Source organism: Dreissena polymorpha, chromosome 6 (genome assembly GCF_020536995.1).
Source record: "Dreissena polymorpha isolate Duluth1 chromosome 6, UMN_Dpol_1.0, whole genome shotgun sequence".
Taxonomy (NCBI): Eukaryota; Metazoa; Mollusca; class Bivalvia; order Myida; family Dreissenidae; genus Dreissena; species Dreissena polymorpha.
In genome coordinates this window covers 13,186,851-13,214,368 of record NC_068360.1, presented here as the reverse complement: position 1 = coordinate 13,214,368, position 27,518 = coordinate 13,186,851, and the positions used below count along the sequence as shown (strand labels likewise).

General features: G+C 34.1%; 1 protein-coding gene across 1 annotated transcript in view; it reads right to left on the bottom strand.

Annotated features, from left to right (window-relative positions):
* Positions 1 to 26,632, bottom strand: part of LOC127834295 (retinal guanylyl cyclase 2-like) — a 131,482-nt gene extending 104,850 nt beyond the window's left edge. Inside the window, exon 1 of the mRNA XM_052360016.1 lies at positions 26,058 to 26,632. The gene's annotated coding sequence lies outside the window, so the exon portion shown is untranslated. The remainder of the gene's footprint in view (positions 1 to 26,057) is intronic.
* Positions 26,633 to 27,518: the final 886 nt, after the last annotated feature.

The window sequence follows — 27,518 nt, the reverse complement described above, 5'->3', positions numbered from 1 at the left end:
AGAAGTAGGAAATAATAAATACTAATTGATGTTGTTGTTGTTAAAAAGATAAAGATGAATATGATGGTGGTTATATGTTTTCTAGTTTTGTAATGTACAGTGTGTATTGGTGGCAATACAGATAATATGGTATATAACAAATTGTGTACCTTATATTTGACGAAAAAATTAAAAGAAATCGGGTGGATCCAAAACTTAGGGTAAGGAGTTTGTTAATATCGATTTTATATTGACATTTTGTTCTTAACGCTTCATTGAAGGGCCACAATATGTGTGGCGGCCCAAATGTTTTTCTTTGCTTCAAATCTACTGCTGCTGCTCTAGGTTATGTGACCCCACCAGTATTCTTCAGACTCGGTTATAGCAAGCAAACTCTGTATCAGAAATGAGCCTTGTTCTGAGGAAACTGGTCTTAATGGATGTGCGTAAAGTGTCATCCCAGATTAGCATGTGTAGTCCGCACAGGCTAATCAGGGACGACACTTTCCGCCGGAACTTGATTTTGGGTAAGGAAGGACTTCCTTGAAACTAAAAATACCATACAAGCGAAAAGTGTCGTCCCTCATTAGCCTGTGTGGACTGTACAGGCTAAACTGGGATGACACTTTACGCACATGCATTAAGCCCAGCTTTCTCAGAACAACGCTCAAATTATCAATAAACTCCTCCTAGTGTCGGAAAATAGAAGCTTACACGAATTACCAGTAATAGTAAGTTTTACTTAAAAAAGCAAAACTGAATAATAGTTATTAATTGGACTGAGTACTTCCATTCAAATATATTAAGATTCATCCAACATAATACACACTATCAATAATAATAATAATAATCATACAATCAACGTGTACACTTGTAGAAACCATATAAAACAAAATAATTGTTATTCGTCATAAACAGTCCGTACATTACAGTGATTTTGCTCATAACATTATATATTCCTTTGATCTATCTTATGTAATGTAATGTGGGCAATTACGATAGTTATATTTGTAATTTATCAAAACACAATTGTTTCTCGAAGAATGTTTTTTAGAACTTTGGCCATGGGAACATGTTTGTTTTTTGCCTACGCATATATATTTCGTTGACCGAAACCTAAGCTATTGCCAGTGGCCTTAGCGTCTTAAGATTAAGATAATTAGTACTTAAGCCAGCCAATTGCAAGAAAAACACTGTCAGACGTATTTGATACAATATCTGAGCACACAATCAGACGTATTTGATACACCATCTAAACATACAATCAGACGTATTTGATGCAGTATCTTTACACACAATCAGACGTATTTGATACAATATCTTAACACAAAGTGTGGCGTATTTGATACAATATATCAACACACAGTCAGACGTATTGATACAGTATCTGAACTTACAATCAGACGTATTTGATACACTATCTGAACACACAGTCCGACGTATTTGATACAATATATGAACACACAGTCAAACGTATTTGATACACTATCTGAACACACAGTCCGACGTATTTGATACAATATCTGAACACACAGTAAGGCGTATTTGATACACTATCTGAACACACAGTCAGACGAATTTGATACAGTATCTGAACACAGAGTTAGGCGTATTTGATACACCATCTGAACACACAATCAGACGTATTTGATACACTATCTGAACACACAGTCCGACGTATTTGATACACTATCTGACACACAGTCAGACGTATTTGATACAATATATGAACACAGTCAGACGTATTTGATACACTATCTGAAAACACAGTCTGACGTATTTGATTCAATATAAAAACACGCAATCAGACGTATTTGATTCACTATCTGAACACACAGTCAGACATATTTGATACACTATCTGAACACACAGTCCGACGTATTTGATACAGTATACAATATATGAACACACAATCAGGCGTATTTGATTCAATATCTGAACACACAGTCAGGCGTATTTGATACAGTATCTGACACACAGTCAGACGTATTTGATACAATATATGAACACACAGTCAGATGTATTTGATACATTATATAACAAACAGTCAGACGTATTTGATACAGTATCTGAACACTCTTTGAACGCACAGTCCGACGTATTTGATACAGTATCTGAACACAGAGTTAGGCGTATTTGATACACCATCTGAACACAATCAGACGTATTTGATACACTATCTGAACACACAGTCCGACGTATTTGATAAACTATCTGACACACAGTCAGACGTATTTGATACAATATCTGAACACACAGTCAGACGTATTTGATACACTATCTAAACACACAGTGCGACGTATTTGATACACTATCTGAACACACAATCAGATGTATTTGATACACTATCTGAACACACAGTCAGGCGTATTTGATACACTATCTGAGCACACAGTCCGACGTATTTGATACACTATCTGAACACACAATCAGACATATTTGATACAATATCTGAACACAAAAGCAGACGTACTTGGTACATTATCTGAACACACAAGTAGACGTATTTGATACAATATCTTAAAACAAAGTCAGGCGTATTTGATACACTATCTGAACACATAGTCAGACGTATTTGATACAATATCTGAACACACAGTCCGACGTATTTGATACAATAACTGAACACACAATCATACGTATTCGATACAGTATCTGAACACACAAGCAGACGTACTTGGTGCATTATCTGAACACACAAGCAGACGTATTTGATACAATATCCGAAAACACAGTCCGACGTATTTGGTACATTATCTGAGCGCACAATCAGACGTATTTGAGACAGTTACTCAACACACATTGAGACGTACTGCAGGCCCGTACCCAGACACTGGGCCCAGGGGCCCGCCCCCCCCCCCCACCCCCAGTTGGCTGTCGAGTTATGATTTTTTGAATAATGTGCCTTCTGCAAAATTTTCTCACATGAAAGGACCCCGAGTACACTTCCCCGCAATACAAATGCACAGATGTATTCTTTGCCTCTGCTACACATGGGATTAGCGCTAATTTACTCGCCAGTGGAGATATGCTCCTAGGATAGGTTTTCTCATCTCCTTGTACACACATCCCGATCTGTCAATTACCCCTTGTGCTAAATGCTTCATCTATCGATGGTTGATGTAACACGTCTTTTGATTGGCCAAGGGAAGAGAAACAGCTAATGGATGGAACTGATACAGAAGGTCGACTGTCATATAACCAAAATAGTATTTTTTCTTTTAATTCAATCATCTTCTAGAGTCATACTACTAGTTTCACCGTTAGTAACTGACGGTGTATGGGATATACACCCTCTGTAATTTTATACCATACGAGAGCGAAGTCCGACTACTCAATTACTCGGGTAGTATGGAAATTACTCGGGGTGTATGGAAAATACTCCATGGGCACGTGACCGCTCTAAGCCAATCGGATTAGTCAGTGACTGACATATAAACTTAATAATATTTTCTCTTTAAATTCAAACCTCCTCTAGAGTCATACTTTATGATACATTTCTGTGACAACTGTGTTGTAGATGATTAACATTTTATTATTAATTTACTTTGAAACTTTAGAGGAGGTTTGATTTCAAAGAGAACATACTATTAGGTTATATGTCATTTAGTGACATATAACCATTATTGTATTTTCACTTTGAAATCAAACCTCCTCTAGAGTCATGTTTATGTTACATTTCTTAATAAAGGGTTTTAATTTTTAAAGGTCGCTTTTCCTTCTTCATAACATAATACATTTCTGAAATCTAAAGCTTTAAACATGTGTGTGAATTTCACACCAGAAAGGTGCTGCTTTACTTGTTATATACCAAACATTTATAAGGTTTTAATACGAATTCAAATTTACTTTGAAGAGTGCCTAATAAAAAAATCTATTCGGGAGGGGCATCCTCTCATGCACCCTCCCCGTGTTTGCCCCCCCCCCCCAAAAAAAAAATAATAAAAATCCTGTGTACGGCCCTGTACTGATACAATATCTGAACACACAACCATACGTATTTCATACAATATCTTAACACAAAGTCAAACATATTTGATAAACTATCTGAACACAGAATCAGACGTATTTGATACACTATCTGAACACACAGTCAGGCGTATTTGATACACTATCTGAACACACAGTCTGACGTATTTGATACACAATCTGAACACACAGTCAGACGTATTTGATACAATATCAGAACACACAGTCCGACGTATTTGAAACAGTATCTGAACACACAGACAGGCAACACTATCTGAACACAAAATTAGACGTATGCGATACATAGTCTGTACACACAGTAAGACGTTTTTGATACAATAAATGAACACACAGTCAGACATATTTGATTCAATATTTGAACACACAGTCTGACGTATGTGATACATTATCTGAACACACAGTCCGACGTATATGATACACTATCGGAACACACAGTCAGACGTATTTGATACATTTTCTGAACACACAGTCCGACGTAGTTTATACACTATCTGAACACACAGTCAGACGTATTTGATACACTATCAGAACAAACAGCCAGCTGTATTTGATGCACTATCTTAACACACAGTCAGACGTATTTGATACAATATCTGAACACTAAGTCAGGCGTATTTGATACACTATCTGAACAACCAGTCATACATATTTTATACATTGTCTGAACACACAGTCGGGCGTATTTGATACACTATCTGAACACACAATCCGACGTTTTTGATACAGTATCTGAACACACAGTTAGACGTTTTTGATAGAGTATCTGAACACAAAGTCAGACGTATTCGATGCATTATCTGAAAACAAAATATGACAAACGTGAAACATTATCTGAACACACAGACCGACGTATTTGAAACAATATCTGAACACACAGTAAGACGTATTTGAAACACTATATGAACACACAGTCAGACGTATTTGACACTATATGAACACACAGTCACACGTATTTGATAAAGTATCTGAACACACAGTTAGACGTATTTGATACACTATATGAACACACAGTCAGACGTACTTGATACATTATCTGAACACACAGTCAGACATATTTGATACACTATCTGAACACAAAGTCAGACGTATTTGATACACTATCTGAACACACAGTCAGAGGTATTTGATGCAATATCTGAACACATATTCAGGCGTATTTGATACACTATCTGAACACACAATCAGACGTATTTAATACAATATCTGAACACACAGTCTGACGTATGTGATACATTATCTGAACACACAGTCCGACGTATTCAAAACACTATCTGAACATTCAGTCAGGCGTATTTGATACATTATCTGCACACACAGTCAGACATATTTGATTCACTATCTGAACACACAGCCAGACGTATTTGATACACTATCTGAACACACAGTCAGACGTATTTGATGCAATATCTGAACACATATTCAGGCGTATTTGATACACTATCTGAACACACAATCAGACGTATTTAATACAATATCTGAACACACAGTCTGACGTATGTGATACATTATCTGAACACACAGTCCGACGTATTCAAAACACTATCTGAACATTACAGTCAGGCGTATTTGATACATTATCTGCACAAACAGTCGGGCGTATTTGATTCACTATCTGAACACAAAATCCGACGTATTTAATACAGTTTCTGAAACACAAAGTCAGACGTATTCGATGCATTTTCTGAACACAAAATTAGACGTATGTGAAACATTATCTGAACATACAGTACTACGTATTTGAAACAATATCTGAACACACAGTCAGACGTATTTGATACAGTATATGAACTATATGAACACACAGTCAGACGTATGTGATACAGTATCTGAACACAAAGCCCGACGTATTTGATCAACTATATGAACACACAGTCATGCGTATTTGATACACTATCTGAACACACAGTCAGACGTATTTGATACACTATCTGAACACACAGTCAGACTTATTTGATGCAATATCTGAACACACAGTCAGACGTATTTGATACATTATCTGAACACACAGTCCGACGCATTTAATACAATATCTGAACACAGAGTCAGACGTATTTCAGTCAATATCTGAACACACAGTCTGACGTATTTGATTCAATATCTGAACACACAGTCCGACGTATTGTATGCAATATCTGAACACACAGTCCGACGTATTTGATACACTATCTGAACACACAGTCCGACGTATCTGATACACTATCTGAACACACAGTCCGACGTATTTGATACACTATCTAAACACACAGTTCGACGTATTTGATACACTATCTAAACACACAGTGCGACGTATTTGATACACTATCTAAACACACAGTGCGACGTATTTGATACACTATCTGAACACACAGTCAGACGTATTTAATACACTATCTGAACACACAGTCAGACGTAGTTGATACACTATCTAAACACACAGTGCGACGTATTTGATACACTATCTGAACACACAGTCAGACGTATTTGATACACTTTCTGAACACACAGTCCGACGTATTTGATACACTATCTAAACCAAACAGTGCGACGTATTTGATACAGTATCTGAACACAGAGTTAGGCGTATTTGATACACTATCTGAACACACAGTCAGACGTATTTGATACACTATCTAAACACACAGTGCGACGTATTTGATACACTATCTAAACACACAGTGCGACGTATTTGATACACTATCTGAACACACAGTGCTACGTATTTGATACACTATCTAAACACACAGTGCGACGTATTTGATACACTATCTAAACACACAGTGCGACGTATTTGATACAGTATATGAACACAGAGTTAGGCGTATTTGATACACTATCTGAACACACGGTCCGACGTATTTGATTCAATATCTAAAAACACAGTGCTACGTATTTGATACATTATCTAAACACACAGTGCGACGTATTTGATACACTATCTGAACACACAGTCAGACGTATTTGATACACTATCTTAACACACAGTGCGACGTATTTGATACACTATCTAAACACACTGTGCGACGTATTTGATACACTATCTTAACACACAGTGCGACGTAATTGATACACTATTTGAAAACACAGTCCGACGTATTTGATACACTATCTGAACACACAGTCCGACGTATTTGATACACTATCTAAACACACAGTGCGACGTATTTGATACACTATCTGAACACACAGTGCTACGTATTTGATACACTATCTAAACACACAGTGCGACGTATTTGATACACTATCTTAACACACAGTGCGACGTATTTGATACACTATCTGAACACACAGTCCGACGTATTTGATACACTATCTGAACACACAGTCCGACGTATTTGATACACTATCTAAACACACAGTGCGACGTATTTGATACACTATCTTAACACACAGTGCGACGTATTTGATACACTATCTGAACACACAGTCAGACGTATTTGATACACTATCTTAACACACAGTGGGACGTATATGATACGGTATCTGAACACAGAGTGATGCGTATTTGATACACTATCTGAACACACAGTCAGACATATTTGATACACTATCTGAACACACAGTCAGACATATTTGATACACTATCTGAGCACACAGTCAGACATATTTGATACACTATCTGAACACACAGACAGACGTATTTGATGCAATATCTGAACACACAGTCAGACGTATTTGATACATTATCTGAACACATAGTCAGACGTATTTGAAACACTATATGAACACACAGTCAGACGTATTTGATACAATATGTGAACACACAGTCAGACATATTTGATACACTATCTGAACACACAGTCAGACGTTGTTGATACAATATCTGAACACATAGTCAGACATATTTGATACACTATCTGAACACACAGTCAGACGTATTTGATGCAGTATCTGAACACACAGTCAGACGTATTTGATACATTATCTGAACACACAGTCCGACGCATTTAATACAATATCTGGACACAGAGTCAGACGTATTTTATGCAATATCTGAACAAACTGTCAGACGTACTTGATACAGTATCTGAACAAACAGTAAGACGTATTTGATTGAATATCTGAACACACAGTCAGACGTATTTGATACAATATCTGAACACATAGCCAGACATATTTGATACAGTATCGGAACACACAGTCAGACATATTTGATTCAATATCTGAACACACAGTCAGACGTATTTGATACAATATCTGAACACACAGTCCGACGCATTTAATACAATATCTGAACACATAGTCAGACGTATTTGATACAATATCTGAACACATAGTCAGACGTATTTAATACACTATCTGAACACACAGTCAGACGTATTTTATGCAATATCTGAACACATAGTAAGACGTTTTTGATACACTATATGAACACACAGTCAGATGTACATTTATTTGATACACTATATGAACACACAATCAGACGTTTTTGATCAAATATATGAACACACAGTCAGACATTCGATATTCTGAACAAAGAGTCAGCCCAATAGGATACTATATCCGAACTCAAAGTCAGATGAATAATTTTTAACACAATAGTTGGCGAACATATCAATCATTCTTCTTTTCACATTATGTCCACACAAAACCCAACAAACACAATATTTACACTTTCAACGAGAGGTACGGACGTGGTGAATCGTAGATATGACATGTATATTTATAGATACCCTAATGACATATATAGTTCTCGGTACCCTAATGACATGTATGTATTTACCCGTACCCTAATGACATGTATATTTCTCCGTACCCTAATGACATGTGTATATTTCTCCGTACCCTAATGATATGTATATTTCGTGATAATTAAGTTTAAACCGATCGACCTGGGACAGCATTTTGTAATTGTAAAAACTTATAGTATCTTTATATTAATTCTTATAAAAGCATAAAACAACTTCAAATCGAAGTAACGTTTGTTTAAGTGTAACTCCCGTTGTTTCCACTAATGAACGTTCGAGTATGTCTATAGATATGACAAAAGTATTTGAAAATTGTCCTTTACTAATCTTTTGCTAATTGTTTGGAATATTATTTCATTTGCTATCATAGTCGGTGATGTGCAATAAAAGTAAGAACTTGCCATCGATAAAATTAAAAAATAATAATCCAATCTATTTTTGTTTGATAGCCTTAAAAGTGTCTACCTCGTACCTCTACGCTATACCCATGCCTCAAATGTGTCATTGAATGTTGTGACTATGTGTTTTATTTGTGAATGTGTGTCATATATATTCCCTGTAGAGCGTTGCTCGCTGAAATAAAATTAGTTTTCATTCGAAGATATATCATCATTCATATCAAATGCAATAAAATATAGTTATAGAAAAAAAGATTTCCCATGTGTATTTTATATGTTATTCCATGAAAGAGATGTGAAATTAAAATTAAGGTAAACACACAAAATAATGGATAACTATAAAACACAAAAATAATCATTAACAATAAAGATGTTGTAAAGGCTTTGAAAACATCAAATACGAGTACGCGAATCTCGTTCGTCTTTGAAACCTTAAAATCCAATGATTTGTTGTTGTTTCCGGATGATGCACATTTTGTTATAACATTAAGTTCAGATATTTTATAATGAGAAAATATAAGATATTTAAAACGCAACCTATAATATTTACTTATTTCATCAATTATTTAAGTTAAAAAATATGCGCAATAGCAATAAAACCATTGCCAGTCGAATTTGCCAACAATTTAAATACACTTTGACATTCAAAACATTGTTTGGGGTAACATCAAATAGTTTTTAATAAGAATTTTGTTAAAATACTTTAAGATTTTTTTTTTTTTTTATTCAATATAATACATACAATGTATACATGTATATTATCATGCAGCATAGTGATTGTACAAAGCAATAAAGTTCAGACATGTTATACAAGATATGCCAATATATATTTTTTTAAAGAGAAAAGAAAAGAACAACAGAAGAATAGTTATGAAAAAAATGATGAGTTTTATAAAGTCGGAAGAAAGCATACTGGACTTGTGTGTTTTGTTGTATATTCACAATGGTCTTATAAGATTGAAAAAAATATATATATACAAAAATATTTTAGAAAGATAAACTAACGTTAGAGTGAAATGTATATAAGTGGACAAACATTATGAGAATTTAATCCGATTCCATTTTTGTACAAAGATTTGTAATGTGTCATTACTGAGGGCTATTTCTTTCTCAATCTGGATTTTTAGTTTAAGACTGTGGACAAAACAATTAAAATCTGGTACTTGTTTTTTGTACTTCATGTTAAGAATAAAATATTTCATCAATATAAGAATAAAATTCACAATATTATTACAGTCTATTGATTTCAATGAGTAAATTCCGAAACTTACATTTAAGAAAGATAGTTTAACGTTTAGTTGCTGTTGTTCAAGAAAAGATACTAATTGATTCCAAATAGGCTGGATGTGTTTGCACTCCCAAAAAAGATGTTCTATAGTTTCGATGTTTTCACCGCAGAAGTCACACAGATTTTAGTTAGATAATTTGCATTTAAAGAGATATTTATTTGTAGCTATAATTCTTTGGATGTTTTTATACTGAAAATTTCTCAGTGTGCTTACAATAGTTGCTTTTTATGGCATGGTAAATATGTGTTTCCAATTAAGTTCATGTTCTCCGAAAAGGACTTGCCATTTATTTTGGGTTTTGGAGTTTTCTGTAGGGTTTTTAATTTGTAATGTGTAAAATATTTTATTCGTTTTGTTTTTTCTTCCAAGTATGTTTTCTACGAATGTTGTTTGAGTACATGGTGTATTATTTGTATTGATTTCAGATTTAATATGTATGGGTATGCTTTTGATTAGTGTGTAGTACTTCAGAAAATTATTTGAAGGTATTCCGTATATGTAGCATATATCATTAAAAGAGTAGAAATCATTGATTCTGTAGTCATATAATTGGTCGACATATTTAATGCTTCGTTTAAGCCAATCTTTATAGAAAAACGTCTTATTGTTTGAAGTTATGTCTTTATTGTTCCATAAAATAGTTTTACTGCTGGTTTGGGTTTCTAGGTTATGAGTGACATCACTCCATGCTGATAGAACATCAGACAGAAATATGTTTTCGTTTGCAATTTCATGTAAGATAGTATTGCTGATGTTACATTCAAAGAGTAAGGAGTCACCATATCTTTTTAGGATTTTCTGGTAGAATAATGTCCATTTACTCGTATTGGTATTGTCTAGGTATCTTTTAACCCAGCTGCATTTGATTGCATTCAAGAATGAGTCAATGTTCGTTAATTGGATACCTCCATTTTCTACAGATTGAATTAACTGAGTTCGTTTCATTTTATCAGGCTTACCGTCCCATATGAAATTAAATATTGCTGATTTTATATCGTTAATAACATCATTTGGTGGATTTGGGAGAACTGTTAATACATAAATTAATTTAGGAAGTGCAAATGTTTTCAATACTGTGTTTTTTCCGATTAGTGTAAGTTTACGATGATGCCATGATTTTAAGCAGTTTTTAAAATTCTGTAATTTAGGTAGTATGTTTTTAAGAACTGTATCCTTTTCATTATTTGTGAAAGTAATTCCTTACGTTGTGGCTTCATCGGATGTCCAATTATAGTTCATTTCTTTTTTATATAGGACATTACTTTGTTTTAATTTACCTACTCGTAGCACAGTACATTTACTTTTGTTTAGTTTAAGACCCGATGCCATTTCGTTAAGGGTTAGTGACTCTATTAGGTTATGGAAAGAATCGTAATTGTCGTTTAAAAAGTAAGTTGCATCGTCAGCAAATAGGGACTGTTTGATATCTTCATCAGGTTCTAGTGATATTCATTTTATGTGTTTATTTGATTGGATGTGATGTGATAGATACTCAATGTAAATAATAAATAGCGATGATGAGAGTGGACATCCTTGTCGAACCCCTCGTTCGATGTTAAAACTGTTTGAAAAGGAGCCATTGTTAATGATTATACTGGTATAGAATAGTTTAACCCATTGAATGAGACTTTCACCAAAGTTCATATTTTCTAAGCAAGAGAACATAAATGAATGATCAAGCGAATCGAATGCCTTTTCAAAGTCTGCAAAGAATATTAGACAAGGATTATTTGAATTCTTGAAATAGTTTATGCATTCTAGGATAAGACGAACGTTTTCACCAATGCAACGTCCTTTTATGAAACCAGATTGAGATTTTGAAATTATTGATGGTAATATTTTTTTATTCTGTTTGCTATACTTTTAGTTGCAATTTTATAATCATTGTTTAGTAAACTAATCGGGCGCCAGTTTGATAAGGATTCTATGTTTTTTCCAGGTTTTGGAATAAGTGATATAATACCTTGTTTTTGTAGCGTAGTTAAGTTTTCGTTGTTAAATGAATAGTTAAGTGAATTAATTAGATGTGTTTTTATATCATTCCAGAATATTTTATAAAATTCGATTGTGATGCCATCAGATCCTGTGCTTTTGTTATTTTGCATATCTTTTAGGGCTTATCCACATTCATATTCATTAAGCAATCCGTCGCACAGTTGTTTTTCCTATTCGTTTAAAGCGTGATGCGTATTTTTAAAAAGGGTGTTATTTTCAACATTTTTTCGTTTATAGAGGGTTTCGAAAAAATAAACGTTGTTCTTCTAGTATTTGTGTCATGTTTGTTATATCTTTGCCATTGACTACTAATTTGTGTACAGTTTTTTGTTCACTTCTACGTGTTTCAATGTTTGCGAAGTATTTTGTATTTTTTTCATTGTGTTCAACATGCTGTGCACGCGCTCTTAGTATTATTCCATTGAGATGTGTATGATAGATTCTATCTAATTTTTGTTTTTTTAATGTTATTTCATTTTCAATGTCGGTGGTATCATTTGTGTTTGTTTGATGCAATTGTTTTTCAAGTGTTTCAATGGTTTTGATGGTTTCAGTTTCAAGTTTGTGTGTTTCTTTTTGTTTAAATGATGTGTATCTAATTGTTGTGTTACGTATATTTCCTTTAATTACTTCCCATAAGGTGTTTGGGTTTGCAACTTTATTATTTTGAACTGTATTTAATATTTCCTGTTTTATTTGTGTTTGATATTGTGTATCCAATAAGATGCTGTTGTTAATTTTAAAAGTATCCTGAACCTCTTTCAGGTTGTATATTGTGCAGTTTAAGTTCAACTAGAGAGTGATCAGTCATAAATCCTGGTTTTATGTTACATGTGTCAATAATGTTGCAAAAAAGTTCAGATATTAAAAAAAAGTCTAGTCTACAAAATATTGTTGGTTTTGTGTTTGAGTGCCAGGTGAATTTGCTTTCGTTTGGCTTTACTGTACGCCAGATATCTATCATATTGTAGTTTTCAATTATGTTATTTAAAATGTTTCTATTTTTAGGATGAGTATAAAGGTTTCCATTCTTTTTATCTAATAATGGGTTCAGGAAGTATTGAAATCACCACCGATTATAATATGTTTATCTTGGTTATTAAATATAAAGGATTGTAATGTTTCGTAAAATGTGGAGTCATCTATGTTAGGACCGTAAACGTTGATTAATGTTAGTTGTGTTTCATGTATTTTGATATCTATACTTGCTAGTCTGCCAATTATTATTTCGTTAAGGTTATCAACTGTGATCCCTATGTTACTTTTTATCAGAAAGGCAATGCCTTGTTTATTAGTATATTGTCCACTGAGGTAGATGTCCCCGTCCCATTTATCTTTTAAGGTTTGTGCTGAACTTGTGTCAAGTGACTTTCTTGTAATAAGCATACTTTTTTTTTTTTCGTCTAACCATTTGAAGATTTTTATGCGTTTATCTTTGTTGTTTAGCCCTTTTACATTTAAAGTACATAGTTTGATCATTCAAAAAAGGTGGAGGGTGATGTAAATGATAATGTGTGTGTGTGCTTGTCCAGTTAGTTTCTATTTGAAAACGTGTCCAGTTGGTTTCTTTTATAAGAAGTAAGATGTCTACACAAACAAACACAAATAGAAAACAAAAATTAGGGATACAAAAGGATAAATATTCCATAAAAAAGAAGAAGTAAAAAAAATAATCACAAATGTGAGACTATAACAATAATAAACGACTGGTCTCCAATAGAGACATAAAAAGCGCATTTCTGGGCACTGTAAATACACAAACTAATTGAATTAGTGATCTGAGATACAAAAAGTATATATGTATAACACCGTAGATTATATGGTAGCTTATTATAATAATAATATTATTATAGCAAACAATGAATATGCTAGGCCTTTTCTTTTTTTAATCCATTCGTTTTTGCTCCCATATAGACCGCGGCAGTTCAACGACGCAATATTTATATCATTCATTGACAAAATAGGTGGCATTAAATTATAAAGACAGTGTTTTTGTCACTTCTTCAAAAGATATTTTAGTGAAATAGAAATAAAAGTCTACACTGTACACAACACTTCACAATTCAAGTTACAAAAACAGCTATTTCATAAAAAAACATTGTGTTTTGCTAAACATTATAATCTGAGAGAAGATTTGTCTTCTAAACAAACATGCATAGATTAAAAGGAAACAACACAAAAAGGTTATATGTAAAAACAAAATACAAATATTATGTTAAGGGATGATGACTAAATACGGTTTTGTCAACATCGTAAAAATGTAGGTAGTGATCTGAAAAAAAAACACGTATATAAGACACCGTTCAATGGATGATGACTCTTTGAAAAAAAATCACTGTATAGTGAAAGTCGTTTTCTACCTAATATATTTAGCATTATAAGTGTACGTATCCTGGTTTCCATATGATGTAGATTTATATTCAGTAATTAAAAAAGAGTCGATCAACTAATGTATTGCTATCGACATCAACATTTAACTAGTTACACGTAACCGTGTGTGTGGGGGGAGTATGTGGGTGTGTGCGCGCTTGTTGTGTGCGTGTGTTGTGCTGGTGCGGGTTTGTGTGTGTAAGCGCAAGTTTGTGTATGCGTGTGTGCGCGCATGCGTGTGTGTGTATGTACTTGCGTGTATGTGTGTGTGTGTGTGTGAGAGAGAGAGCGCGTGTGTATCTGCATGTGTGTGTGCGCGTTCGTGCATATGTGTGCGCATGCTTAAGTGTGTGTGTGTGTGTGCTGGTTTTACTTTGCGTGCGCGCGAGCGTGTGAGTTTTGGGCATGCGTACGTGTATGTGTTTGTGCGTTTTTGCGTGTGGGTTTTTGCGTGTGTGTATGTTGTTATAATTATTAAGCGTTGATTACAATAATAACTAAATAAATATGGCTATTGTAATTACAAAATATTGTTAATATTCAGAGACATATGTTCTATAAGAAAAACAAACGAAATGTATGGTAAAGCTGTAAAATAACAGATGTACACAGGTAATTTTGCACATCCGTCTCTTTGTCGATCCAAATATACGAACACGAAATATGCTTAGATCGACTGACGGATACTCACGCGTTTATTAAATAAAGAAAGAATTGTTAGAAGTTATCTACATTTGGAATGTAAATCTCATATTTTATTTAGTCTGTATCCGGCCGTCAGTTAATCTAGTTCCGAAAAAAGGATGAACTAGACTAACCACCGGATGTGTTTAAACTATCAAACTTATGAGCGTTAGACTCTCAGTAGGAAAGTTGTATTTGGTAAAAATGAGTTCAAAAGAAGTTTAATCACAACATAAGTGATGTGGCATTATAGAGCAAATCTAATTTACAGACTGCATATATCTGCATGTTTAGAACATAATTTCGGTGATCTATATTATTAGCACCGCACGCTAAATATTCATCGATGGCATAAAAAACATTGTTCATATGTGTGGAATTATAACAATGCACGTGTAAAATGTCTAGGGTCAAGTATAAATAAGTATGTACAGCTACATTGGCAAATTATAACCTTTAACACAGTATTGTTGTTTTATACTTAATTTACTTGATTTAAACGTGGAATTTATGTTATTTAATACGAGTAGGGGTCTGGGTAATGAGTTATGAGTTATACAGATAAATATAATCAGAGACAGTGTAGATATCAAGGGAAGAGATGCACAAAGATTACAGTAAAAGCATATACAGGTTTATGTACTTATAAGTTGATAAGAAAGCAGTATTCTTAATCAAATATTTAAATTATGTAAATAATGAACTATGAGAAACCCAGTGTTAAGGGTTGCTAGTTATAATTGCAGAGTAAATGTTTGCTTTATATTTTACCTTATTTTTTCTAATAACGTGTCTCGCATACACAGTATACTAAATACTTTATTTTATTTTATAAAATTACAAATGATAATATAACATTTTCAAAAGCGAATAAAAACAAGCTAACAACAACAAGTGCAAATATTCATAACATGTAAATTGTAGGTTTTGTAGTTATAAGTTCTATTTAAAAAAAAAAAAAGTTATCACATTCTCCAAAAAAAGTATTATAAACAAGCAGGAGACAACTTAGGTTTTGCAATTATTATATGCTTAATTAAGATATTGCTAAGAAGCTTTCTGCACACATACACAATATATTTATTAGTGCTTCCGTTTTGGTCCGGCATCTGAGATTACCAAGACGTACGCTATATGTATATAATTGTGTTTTTGTATTTACATTATTTATTGATTAATATTACTATATTTTGTGTACTTATACCTTAGTTTAGTAAAATAAGTTATGGTTAAATAAACACAGAGGACAGTTATGCACATTTTGATTAGATACATAATTATATCTCGTTCTCTTTTGAGCGCCTCCATCGCTGTCAATTCTGTGCAGATGACCGGAGGTTCCTATCGCTGGATGACACCTTTCTGGCGTAGGTATTGTCTTTACTCGGCCATGGCTTGCTAAGCCATGTATGGTACTGATCAAAATGTATCTGCTCGTGTCGTTCACTGCCTTTGTATTTAGCGAACAGTTTCCCTTCGTAGGACCATGCTTTTTCTATACGCGTAGGCTCTTTCAGGCGCAGTGACGCAATAACCTCTGCATTTGTTTTGGTGAGATCTTCGTTTATGAATATACCAGTGCCTTTAAGAAGTTTTGCTCGTTTCATGTCTATTTTGGTCTGCCGTCTCACAAATTTAACAATGGCTGGTCTGTTTTTGGTATGCGTGAATTTTCCGAGCCTGTGTGCTACATCAATATCTCTGTATTCTATTTGGAGTCCCAATTTTTTATTCAACAGATCAACCGATTGTTCAGCAACAGCCTGCGAAGTTTGTCTGTCTATGTCGTTCGGAAGGCCAGTAATTCGGACGTTGTTTCGACGACCGTACTGTTCCAGGTCGTTAAGACTGGCCTTATGCGCCTGTTCTGAAGAGTGTTCCTTTTGTTTTAATGATTCGATTTCGTTATTTTTTGTCTCGAGTTGTTGTTTGAGTGACTCCACCTCTTTTGCTTGGTCGAACATATTGCCTTCGATTATTTCGATTCTTTTTATAACTGAGCTGAGTAGTTTTTCTTTAAGTTCATCATCTCTAATGATATTTTTTATGAGTGCACTGTCGTCCTTTGTGAAAACATTTGACAATTTTGAACTGATTTCTTGTAGACGCTTTTCGATAGATGTTTGCGATCGATCTGTTTGCATTTCCGTTTCTTTACTTGTTATATATTCCGTTAGGCTTTTCTGGCTTTTTTGGTTGGATACAGTTTTATCGTTTTTTTTTCTTTTTATTTTGCCTCTTGGTTTTATTTGATGTTGTAGGTGTTTCGAAAACTTGTGTTTCTATTCTGCTATCGTCCGTTAGAGCACTTTCACTGGCTGTTGATGAATGGGGCCTTTTATTCATTGTTTTTAATCATAACTGAGTGGTTTTACATAAGTCACTTTTACAAAAACGCAATAATCCCGTTACAAACACCGCCCTTGCTCGGTCACCCTCGACTGATCCTCTTTACTTATTGTACCTATTGTCCGATATTTAATCGCTTATCAAGCTGTTGTTTGGTAGGTAATTGCAAAGTTTAGTCATGCGTTACGAACTACCGGTAAACTAGAAGGTAGGTGGTGGACCGGTTTTTCAATCCAAATAATCCAATGAATTCAATACCCCACTTGCCGCCATATGCCGGCAGAAAAGAAAAAATTAAAAATACTGCATGTGTTTTTTATACAGTTTCCTAACTTATCATACTTGCGTTTCGCTCTTTATTCTTTACGTTTATCCATTCAATTTCACCATATAAACACTCAGATCACTAAAATTTATTTTATTTTACTCCATCTTGTTTTTTGTTTTGATTTTCACCGGAACCGGACTTAATACTTTAAGATTACAACTCTACTGTTTCGACCGCTTATAATTGGCCATACATAAATTAAATTGCCTTGTATGTCATAGAAAATCTTTTCAAACATAGCAAACCTGAACACGCAAGTATGTCTGCACAAACAGCAAGAGGGCAGGTAGTTATCACGAGGTTTCAAAATAAAGCAGCCAAAACAACTGACAGTCAGTAAGCAAACCCAAAACATTTTTGAACTCAGTCAAGATAGTGTGACAATATAATGTGTTATAGATCCTTAGCAAGTTTTTTAATGATTTAAAATAAGTTTTTCTTTATATATTTTGATTAAGCCTGCATTTGTTAACGAGATTGATATTAAGATATTTGGACGTGTTTTAAACTAAACGAAACTGTCATTTGTCGTCTAAGTTCTCGAGGTCTGTTTGTTGTGGATAAAACAACTGCTGCTGACTTTGAAACGCCATACATTTAAAATAGTTCACATGTATGAAAAATCGCAATTGAATTGTTGGCATACAGTTATCAAAACAGGAAGTGCACAAATATGAAAAAGTAAAAATATTAGTTATCGTTAAAACATAAGTGTCTTTATTAATGAGCTAAAGATACTGTTCGGTCGTCTAAGATTGTTGCCTTAGATTGTTGACGATAGGTCGCCGGTTATTACAGAATGGTAGAACTCAAACATTACATAATATGCTCATCGTTTGTCATCCACGATTGACAGTTGAAGCTTCGCATTAGCACAAGTCATTGGTAGTTTTTACAACCACTACCAAGATTCAAGGGAATACACTGGGTAGGAATATGAATGTATTAATAGCACATTATTGGAAAGAATTACAGTGTTGAATGTGTTTGTTTTTTCCCATCGAGCAACTGATCAATTTGCTGTGGCTTTAATCAGAGACAGATCTATAGACCTTTTAATTAAATAATTTCAATCATAAAATGAAAACTGATATAGCTACCATCAAGGCATGATCAGATATCTGGTCACATGAACAATGGAGCTGTGTAAGGGTTGATAGTTTTCATACGGAATCTAAATTATTCGAGAACGTTGTCGCTTTAAAAAGCATACTTGTGATTGGTGGTAAACGTGTATTAAATATAAATCATTGTTCTGTGTATCAAAATGATAACGATTTCGACATTCATATAAAATGCTCATGATATGAGTAAGCCGTTAAATGTACCAAATTCAAAGATTGCCACAACAAGTTTAGGATTAATTGGTTATATAGAATAAATACTGACTAATTTGTACCGACCATTCTGTTGTGTTTGTTTATATAGAAAAATCAGAAAGTATCACTTCAGACAGACCTTTTAAATTGCCAATGTACCGCAATGGGAGCTACTGCACTCTGTTTAACATACATTAGATATATGTTCATAATTAGAACACATCCCTTAAAAGGAAGCGTTAATGCTCATGTATTCTCAAAAATTTATTTGTTTCTAAGTAACCCTTATGGGAATTACTTTTACAATTATTTGGTATCACGCGTTGTTTATGGCCAATTTGTCATAAGTACGGATATGAATCGTAAAAGAAAACAATCGTACCTTTAGCCACAATTACATTCACGAATGGCAGAACTGCATTACGCAAGTCATCCTTTACTGACACTGAACATGGACATTGGCATCACAAGTATTTGTTTTTAAGTCAAGGACAAACACTGAGTCAAATGATAGTACTAAGAGTTCATTATTGACACTTTATAAACCTTGCGTGGCACAAGTTTTCAAGTAATATGGACATCATAAGTATTTATTCTGTACACCCAAGTGATTATATCGAAAATGGACTAACATATTTTTATCCATAGTTTTATTTTGCTTGCACTGATGTAATTTTTAGGCAAAAATCCGTTGAACAAGCCATTAAAATGTGTTCACCTAGAAGCATTATTAATTTCTACCACTCGCAGATGAAAACGTGTATAAACACAGTTTTGCAAGGTGATAAGTTCATTATACATGGTTGTTTTGCTAAATTTAAGTATAAATAAGGTGTAATACAGCTATCTGACTGTATTTCAAGTACTTCTTGGTATTCATAGGTCATGAGTATAAGATGTATCATAACTTATTGTAAACTATTGGTCTACAACTGGATGTTGCTGCGTTTAAAGTGCAATAAAGGCGTGAGACATATATGTTCCATATTCTAGTCACTAGGTAATCAGGATATATGATAAAAGTTACTATTTAATACTCAAGCACATGCATACGTAGGGTGTTAGTTAATTTTTTTAATAATGAACACGAAATGCTTTTATTAAACTGATGCACATAGAAATAAACCATGGTACTACTCCAACTTGAGTATTCCTACTAAAAGTAGTAGTAGTAGAGTAGTAGTAGTAGTAGTAGTAAGTATAGTATAGTAGTTAGTAGTAGTAGACAGTAGTAGTAGTAGTAGTAAGCTGATAGCTATATTAGTAGTAGTAGTAGTCAGGTTAGTAGTAGTACTGGTAATAATCGTTAGGCGTAGTCGTCCCTAGTCGCCGTCGGTCTTCGTAAGTAAGTACGCCAGGAGTCTAGTCGTCCGTAGTCTCGTCGTCGTCGTCGTCGTCGTCGACGTCGTTCGTGGCGTCGTACTCAGTCGTCGTCGTCGTCGTCGTGTCGTCGTGGTCCGTCGTCCTCCCGTCGTCCTCCGTCGGCGTCCGATAGTAGTCGTGCGCTCGTCGTCGTCGTCTCGTCGTCGTCGGCCGTCGTCCGTCGTCGTCCGTCGTCGTCGTCGTCGTCGTCGTCGTCGTCCGTAGTCAGCCTCAGTCGCGGCGTCTGCGTCGTACTCGTAGGCAGTATCGTAGCAGTCGTAGTGTAGTAGTCGTAGTAGTAGTAGTCGTATAGTGTAGTAGTCGTCAGTGTCGTGTAGTAGTAGTAGTAGTGTGAGTAGTAGTAGTAGTCGTAGTCGTAGTCGTAGTAGTAGTAGTCGTCGTCAGTTCGTCGTTCAGTACGTGAGTCGTAGTAGTCGTAGTAGTCGTATAGTCGTAGTAGTAGTCGTCGTAGTCGTAGTAGTCAGTAGTCAGTGCGTCGTAGTAGTAGTAGTAGTAGTAGTAGTAGTAGTAGTAGTAGTAGTAGTCGTAGTAGTAGTGCAGTACTGCAGCTTTTTAGATTAAATGTTTAGATTTATCAATATTAAGCGTTTAATGACAAACTTCAATACATGCCAAAATATGTGAAAAGGCCCTTTTAAGGCAACGAACGACGTTTTTGCTACTGAAGAATATAAGCTTAATTCGTTTGGAAGATAAGTGAGCATTGAACTCGGTTGTCCTAGGATAATATTCTGATTACTCCGATGGCGGCTTATTTGCATTTAAATGGGAGTGATAAGTATTTAGTGCAGTGAAGGGGAATCTGGCAGAAACTGTCATTTCAGGTAGCATCATGTTGTTAACAACCTTGCTCTTGTTCGAAGACATATGTCGACATGTGCACACTTGTTGAGATTTGTGTACAGACATTTATCCGTCTTATTTAGTTAACATTATATGAGCCGTGTTTTGAGAAAACTGGGCATAATGCATATGCGTAAAGTGTCGTCCCAGATTAGCTTGTGCAGTCCGCACAGGCTAATCAGGGACGGCACTTTCCGCTTTTATGGTATTTTAAGTTTCAATGAAGTCCCTCCTTACCGAAAATCAAGTTTAGGTTTGCACAGGCTAATCTGGGACGACACTTTACGCACATGTATTATTCCCAGTTTTCTCATAACACGACTCATATACGTATCAATTCTAGTAGTTGCAGCGGATTTTAATGCTGTTTAGCTGTACGGCGTGCAGACGTTTATTTTACGTGATATAACGATGAACAATCGGTTTCCTCTCGGTAGTATGTAGTTTTCGCATAATTTCAGTATAAAATAATAACTTTGAAGTTTCTAAACCTGAATGAACGTTCAAACCATGTCGTGTAATAGATATTTGTGTCTGCAGCGGGTGTTATAAAACAAGTGTATATACATCAAACACGCTTTTAACATGATACTCACTGATTATTCTCAACATTGTCAATCGTCATTTTGAAAGTTTACTTAAAGTAAATGGATGAAAAGTATACTTAAAATAACAAGATGACGTGTTTTTACTGTGCTTGTATCCGTCGTCAAGCATGATGATGACAATAAAGTCGATTAAGTGACTCCAGTAGGGCCCTATTTTATAATAACATTAAATCTTTTGAATTTCAAGAATATCTTAACCTTGTTAACATTAAAAAATTTCGAATTTGTATAACACACTTACGTGTGTCATCACATAGATTACATATTGAATCAGGCCGATGGAGTAAACCAGTAGTTACACCAGTTGAAAATAGAACATGCTCCTTTTGTGATCTATATACAGATTTACGAGATAAATATATACCAAAGTTTTTTCGGACAAGATCAAGTATGCATATAATCATACAATTACTTCAAACAAGAAACAGAAAAGTACTTAGAAACTTTGGCATTTATATATTCTATTCTTTTGAGTTGAGAAAACAGTGCTTATATCAATAATATGCTCAATCACATACTACGGCTACACTTTTAACACATGCTTTTCTGTTTAATAAGTTTGTTGTAAAATATCTCCACTTTCACCTTATAAGCGTGTATTTAAATTTTGTCACCCTGTTTTCATAAAAAGAAACGTCTGTTGCACTATCTCCACCTATATGTCTATTATCATATACTTTGTATTCGCTGTTTTGTAGTTTTTGCTTGTAAATATATTGTCCTCATGGGGTTTGTTTTAAAAGATCTCCACTTTTTACTTATAAGTTTACATCTACCCTCTGTCATCCTGCTCTCGTGTATTGAAACGTTTTTGTTTTCTCTTTTTGCACTATTTCCACCTATATGTTTATTATCATATAATTTGTAAGCGCTGTCTTGCCATTTATTGCTTGTAAATATGTTGTCCTCATGGCTCTTTTGACCTTTTTGAACTTGTGATATAAACTATCCAAACTATCCATGTTGATGACAATAAAATGTATCAGATGTGTTGGGATTTCGCAAATGCGGATATAAGAATGTGAAGAAACTAGTTCTGTTAAACAAACAAAACGTTAATGACAAAGATTGCTCGTTCAAGTATAATTGTGAACGTACACTATCTATGCTTTATTGCATAGTAGATACGAGTGTTGGTTTATTTACATATTGTAGAAATAACGGATGGCTTTGCCCTTGATGACACCTCACAAGTTAGTTGTCTTTATCATAAGTTAAAACTTGATTGAGTTTTGACCGGTTGCCTTAAATCTCGAGTGAATTGTATTATAAAAGCCATTAAGACCATGGTCGTTAAGAGGCTATTTTTGTAATTTTAATTGTCTTTTTGAAATAAAATACAAACAGGAATACATTAACTTTTTTTAGAATACGTTCACATTACATTTCGTTCAATGTATGCCTTTATTTTGATTGCTAATTTAAATATAAACATATGAACAACTTTGAATACGCTTGGTGTTATATTAAGAATCACGTGACATAACAAAGTACAGTACTGAAGTTGTTTCTAAATAAATATATATCGAGTATATGTTTTGGTTTCAGTTGATTATCATATTTAAATTAGAGATGGAAAATAATTATTTAAATTTGATTTTTTTTTATACATATATGAATCCAATAATCTGATTCGAATATGTATCAGAGCAAAGTCGCAAAGTCATTGTTTTTATTTTTGTTTACAGCCATCAATTAACAAGATGATACTTGGAATAAGGGAGGGTTTCTGAGGAGGGGTAGTTATTTAATGCTTTGGTCGGTGAGTTTGCAAGGCTGTACATACACCATGTTTAATCTATTGTCCAATGTTAGTGACATCTTATAAACAGTTCAGACTCTCGCAATCATTACAACAGAGCCAACCCGACTATCTTAAAATTCTCAATGGACAGTCCGTTTGATTGCTAAATCCATATTTTAATTCATTTGTATCGATCCGAATTTAGTTACTCAAATATTAAACAATTATTTTTGTAAGCAAAAAGTATCCATTTATTTAGGCTCGAGCGCGTTCATTTAAAAAAGCCAGTTGTTCTCAAAATGATATTCTAACTACTTAACATTTAAAGCAATTCCACCCTCTCCTGTAAGAGTTATACAACAATCGCATAATGCAGTAAGGTCAAGTATTATTATAGATTATGGATATGGATGTATGTTTAACGGAAACTCGTTATACCTTATTAAATAAAATACATTGAGTGACAAATGTAGAACATGATAATTCATTTTTGTTTTCACAAATGAAAGCCCCTATTTTATTTATCAACTTTCTCATATAAGATGCTATTGAAAACTGTATTTTTGTTAGTCAGGAACAGTCCTTGTTCCGGACTTTCGTAAGTTCAGACATTTGGAAAATTCCAAATTCTAATATTCGGTTTATGAAAAAAGAATTCGAATATCATTTCATTCCCATGCCTATTCCCAATTTAATTTAAATTCATGAGTAATAAGAAAAAATCATATGTTCAGCAGGCGCTTAGTAATAAGACTACATTTCATAAAATTTATAATATACCACTAAAACAACACTTTTTTTTACATAATGCTTACACGCCGTTTGTTAACGTATTGAAAGGCTTTAAGTGGATAATCTCGCAGAAATAATAACGAAATCACGTTAATATTAAAACGCTATTTCACAATATAAAAAAGTGATTATAGATAATTTGTATTGTTATTTTTCTTTTTTGAAAGCAGAGAATTATCGGTTTTAACTAAAACAATATGTTCCTTTAAAATAAAAATATACAATAGAAGATTTTTTGCGTTAAGATTTAAATTCAATTGGCTTTAAATTCATATTCTTTAGCGATAGTTCGCAATGGCCCTGCTTTTTTTACGGATTTGTAAGGTATTCTAATTAAATTGATGTATAATAACGTTCATGTTTACTAATTTTAATTCTATGATTTATAATAAGGTAAATATTTACAAGCCGGTGTCGTGTATATAGAAAACATACAGTAAAAAAAGAGCCTTTTATTTGAGCGCGCATTTAGAGAATTTGATTAAGAACTTTTAAGATAAATTTCTTGAAATTACAATGTTTATAAAACAAATGTATTCATTCAGCAATTGAGCATTGACAATGTATCAACATTATGTCTGAAACATGTGAAATCGTACATTTTTATTATGATACCGTCACTCACAATTCGTTCACTTGGCATGGACGTTACAGAACAAAATACTAGCTTACTCGTTTGGTTTGATCTGGGCCTTAACGCCATTCCACTGCTGGTGGTGAACTAACTACTGTTTTAGGCGACTACAAATTATTGATTGTGTGTCAGTGCCGGACGGTGTATAATTATGGTCGCTAACACATTGACAATTTACCACGTGGATGAATTAAATGACAAAGGCATTTATAATAAACAAATGGAAATAAAAATTATCGTTTGTTCATTATAGCTTGTAGAAGTGGTTGCTGGGAGCCTGTTGTTGATCTACCGATAATTGTTGTTGATAATAATGCGAAACAGTTTAATTTTCACAAGTTTCTCAGATTGATATTTATTAAAGTAAGAGCAGCAAAGGTTGTCATACCATAGTATATTGTTTATAAAGAATTTTGCAATTATTTGCACGAGTTTGATGAAACGGCTTTTAAATTACACGAATGAACGATATTTGTATCGGGTGCCTTTAAATGGCAACGAAAAGGGATAATTAAAACAAGCTTATCAGAACAGTTGCTTTCTAACGTGAAATATTCTTATGTCGGCGACGCACTTTTGCAACAATAAAGTAAACAACTATTATTTTAAAGTAGCGAATGGAAAACATGTTCTCATATTACTCGGTAAAAATAATAAAGCGTGAGATGAGATTAAATAAAATGCCTACCTTTTCATCGCCCACGTCTTCAATATACACGCTATATGACTTACAATCCTGATGCACAAAGATTTAACAATACTCTATAGCACGATCACATGTTTCATATTCAGTGATCACGACATTCCATGTTTAATTGAACGCTTTTCCTGAAAAGCCTGGCATCGGAGCGTATGTCACACTCTGAATCCGACAGCATAGTCTTGAAGATCCCCCGGATAATATGTATTAGTTTCGACTAGGTAACGGACGCAACTTTTCTGGCTTAAACAGAGGCATTTTCCAATATTCCGCGAAACACGAAATCCGTCACAAAGGCGCTCGCCCAAATGATGACTTTATTGGAAAAAAGTCCGGATTTGTATTACGATTGCCGTCCGTACTTCCTAAGGAACAGTCACTAATTAAACGGCGGCATATTTGTCAACGCGTTGGTAAAATCCTCTGCGGCTTCGTTCGTTGACACTAAGCGAATAAACGAGTTACCATTTGGCGTTCCTACAAATGTATAGCACGATTGAGCCCACCCACCGGTTATGAAAGTGATCATTACGCTGCACCTGCCTCCGCGTGCAATGCCTCGTGACAACCAGGCGGCGAGGGAATGCTAAGACAATAATGAAATCACAGTTAACGGACAGAGAGAATGTATCAATGTTTGCTTTATTTCCGAATCCATAAATACCAAACAGTGTGTTTACCCATTTATGCCTAGCGTCTAGAAAAAATGGCCTTGGTAAACAGCGTAGACCCAGATGAGACGCCGCATGATGCGGCGTCTCATCAGGATCTGCGCTGATTGCTTAAAGGAATTTCTGTAAAAAATATTCTAAATATAGAAATAAATATACTAGACATCCCTAATTTTGGAAACAAATTCATCCAATTTAGAATGATGGAAGATTCCACTAAGCATAAATGGGTTAAACAGTCGCAGTCGCATTGTATATAAGTTAAAAAAAAACTGTCTGTCTAATATTTGCGAGTCCATGGTGTCTAGCCGGAGGACAAACACATCCATTTGTTTTAGTAACATTCTATGTTATAATGTCACAATATTATGAGCAAATTATATTTCACAGAGATTGTATCGGAGAAAATTCGACGCAGCAGAGTTTTTATAGAACTCATGATGAATGTGTTTTCATTATAATTTGCTGGGAGATATATAATAAATTTAATTGTTATATCGAAGTCATCATAAATCTAACTCTTTGTATCAATAAAAGTTAAATCTGCAATAGTTGTCATGAAAGTGAGAACATCGTAAATTATGCTCAATGTTAAAGTAAGGGTGTTCGGTTTACAATTTCGATAACGATATCTTTCTGAAGGGGTAAACGTAAAAGATGAGTGCTTTAAATAAGATTTACTTGCCTTAACTCAGATCACAAGTAAGTACATTTTTTTAAGTTTAAGTTATTTTTACGCCAACAATATCACATGATGGAAGAACAATGTCAAAAGCAC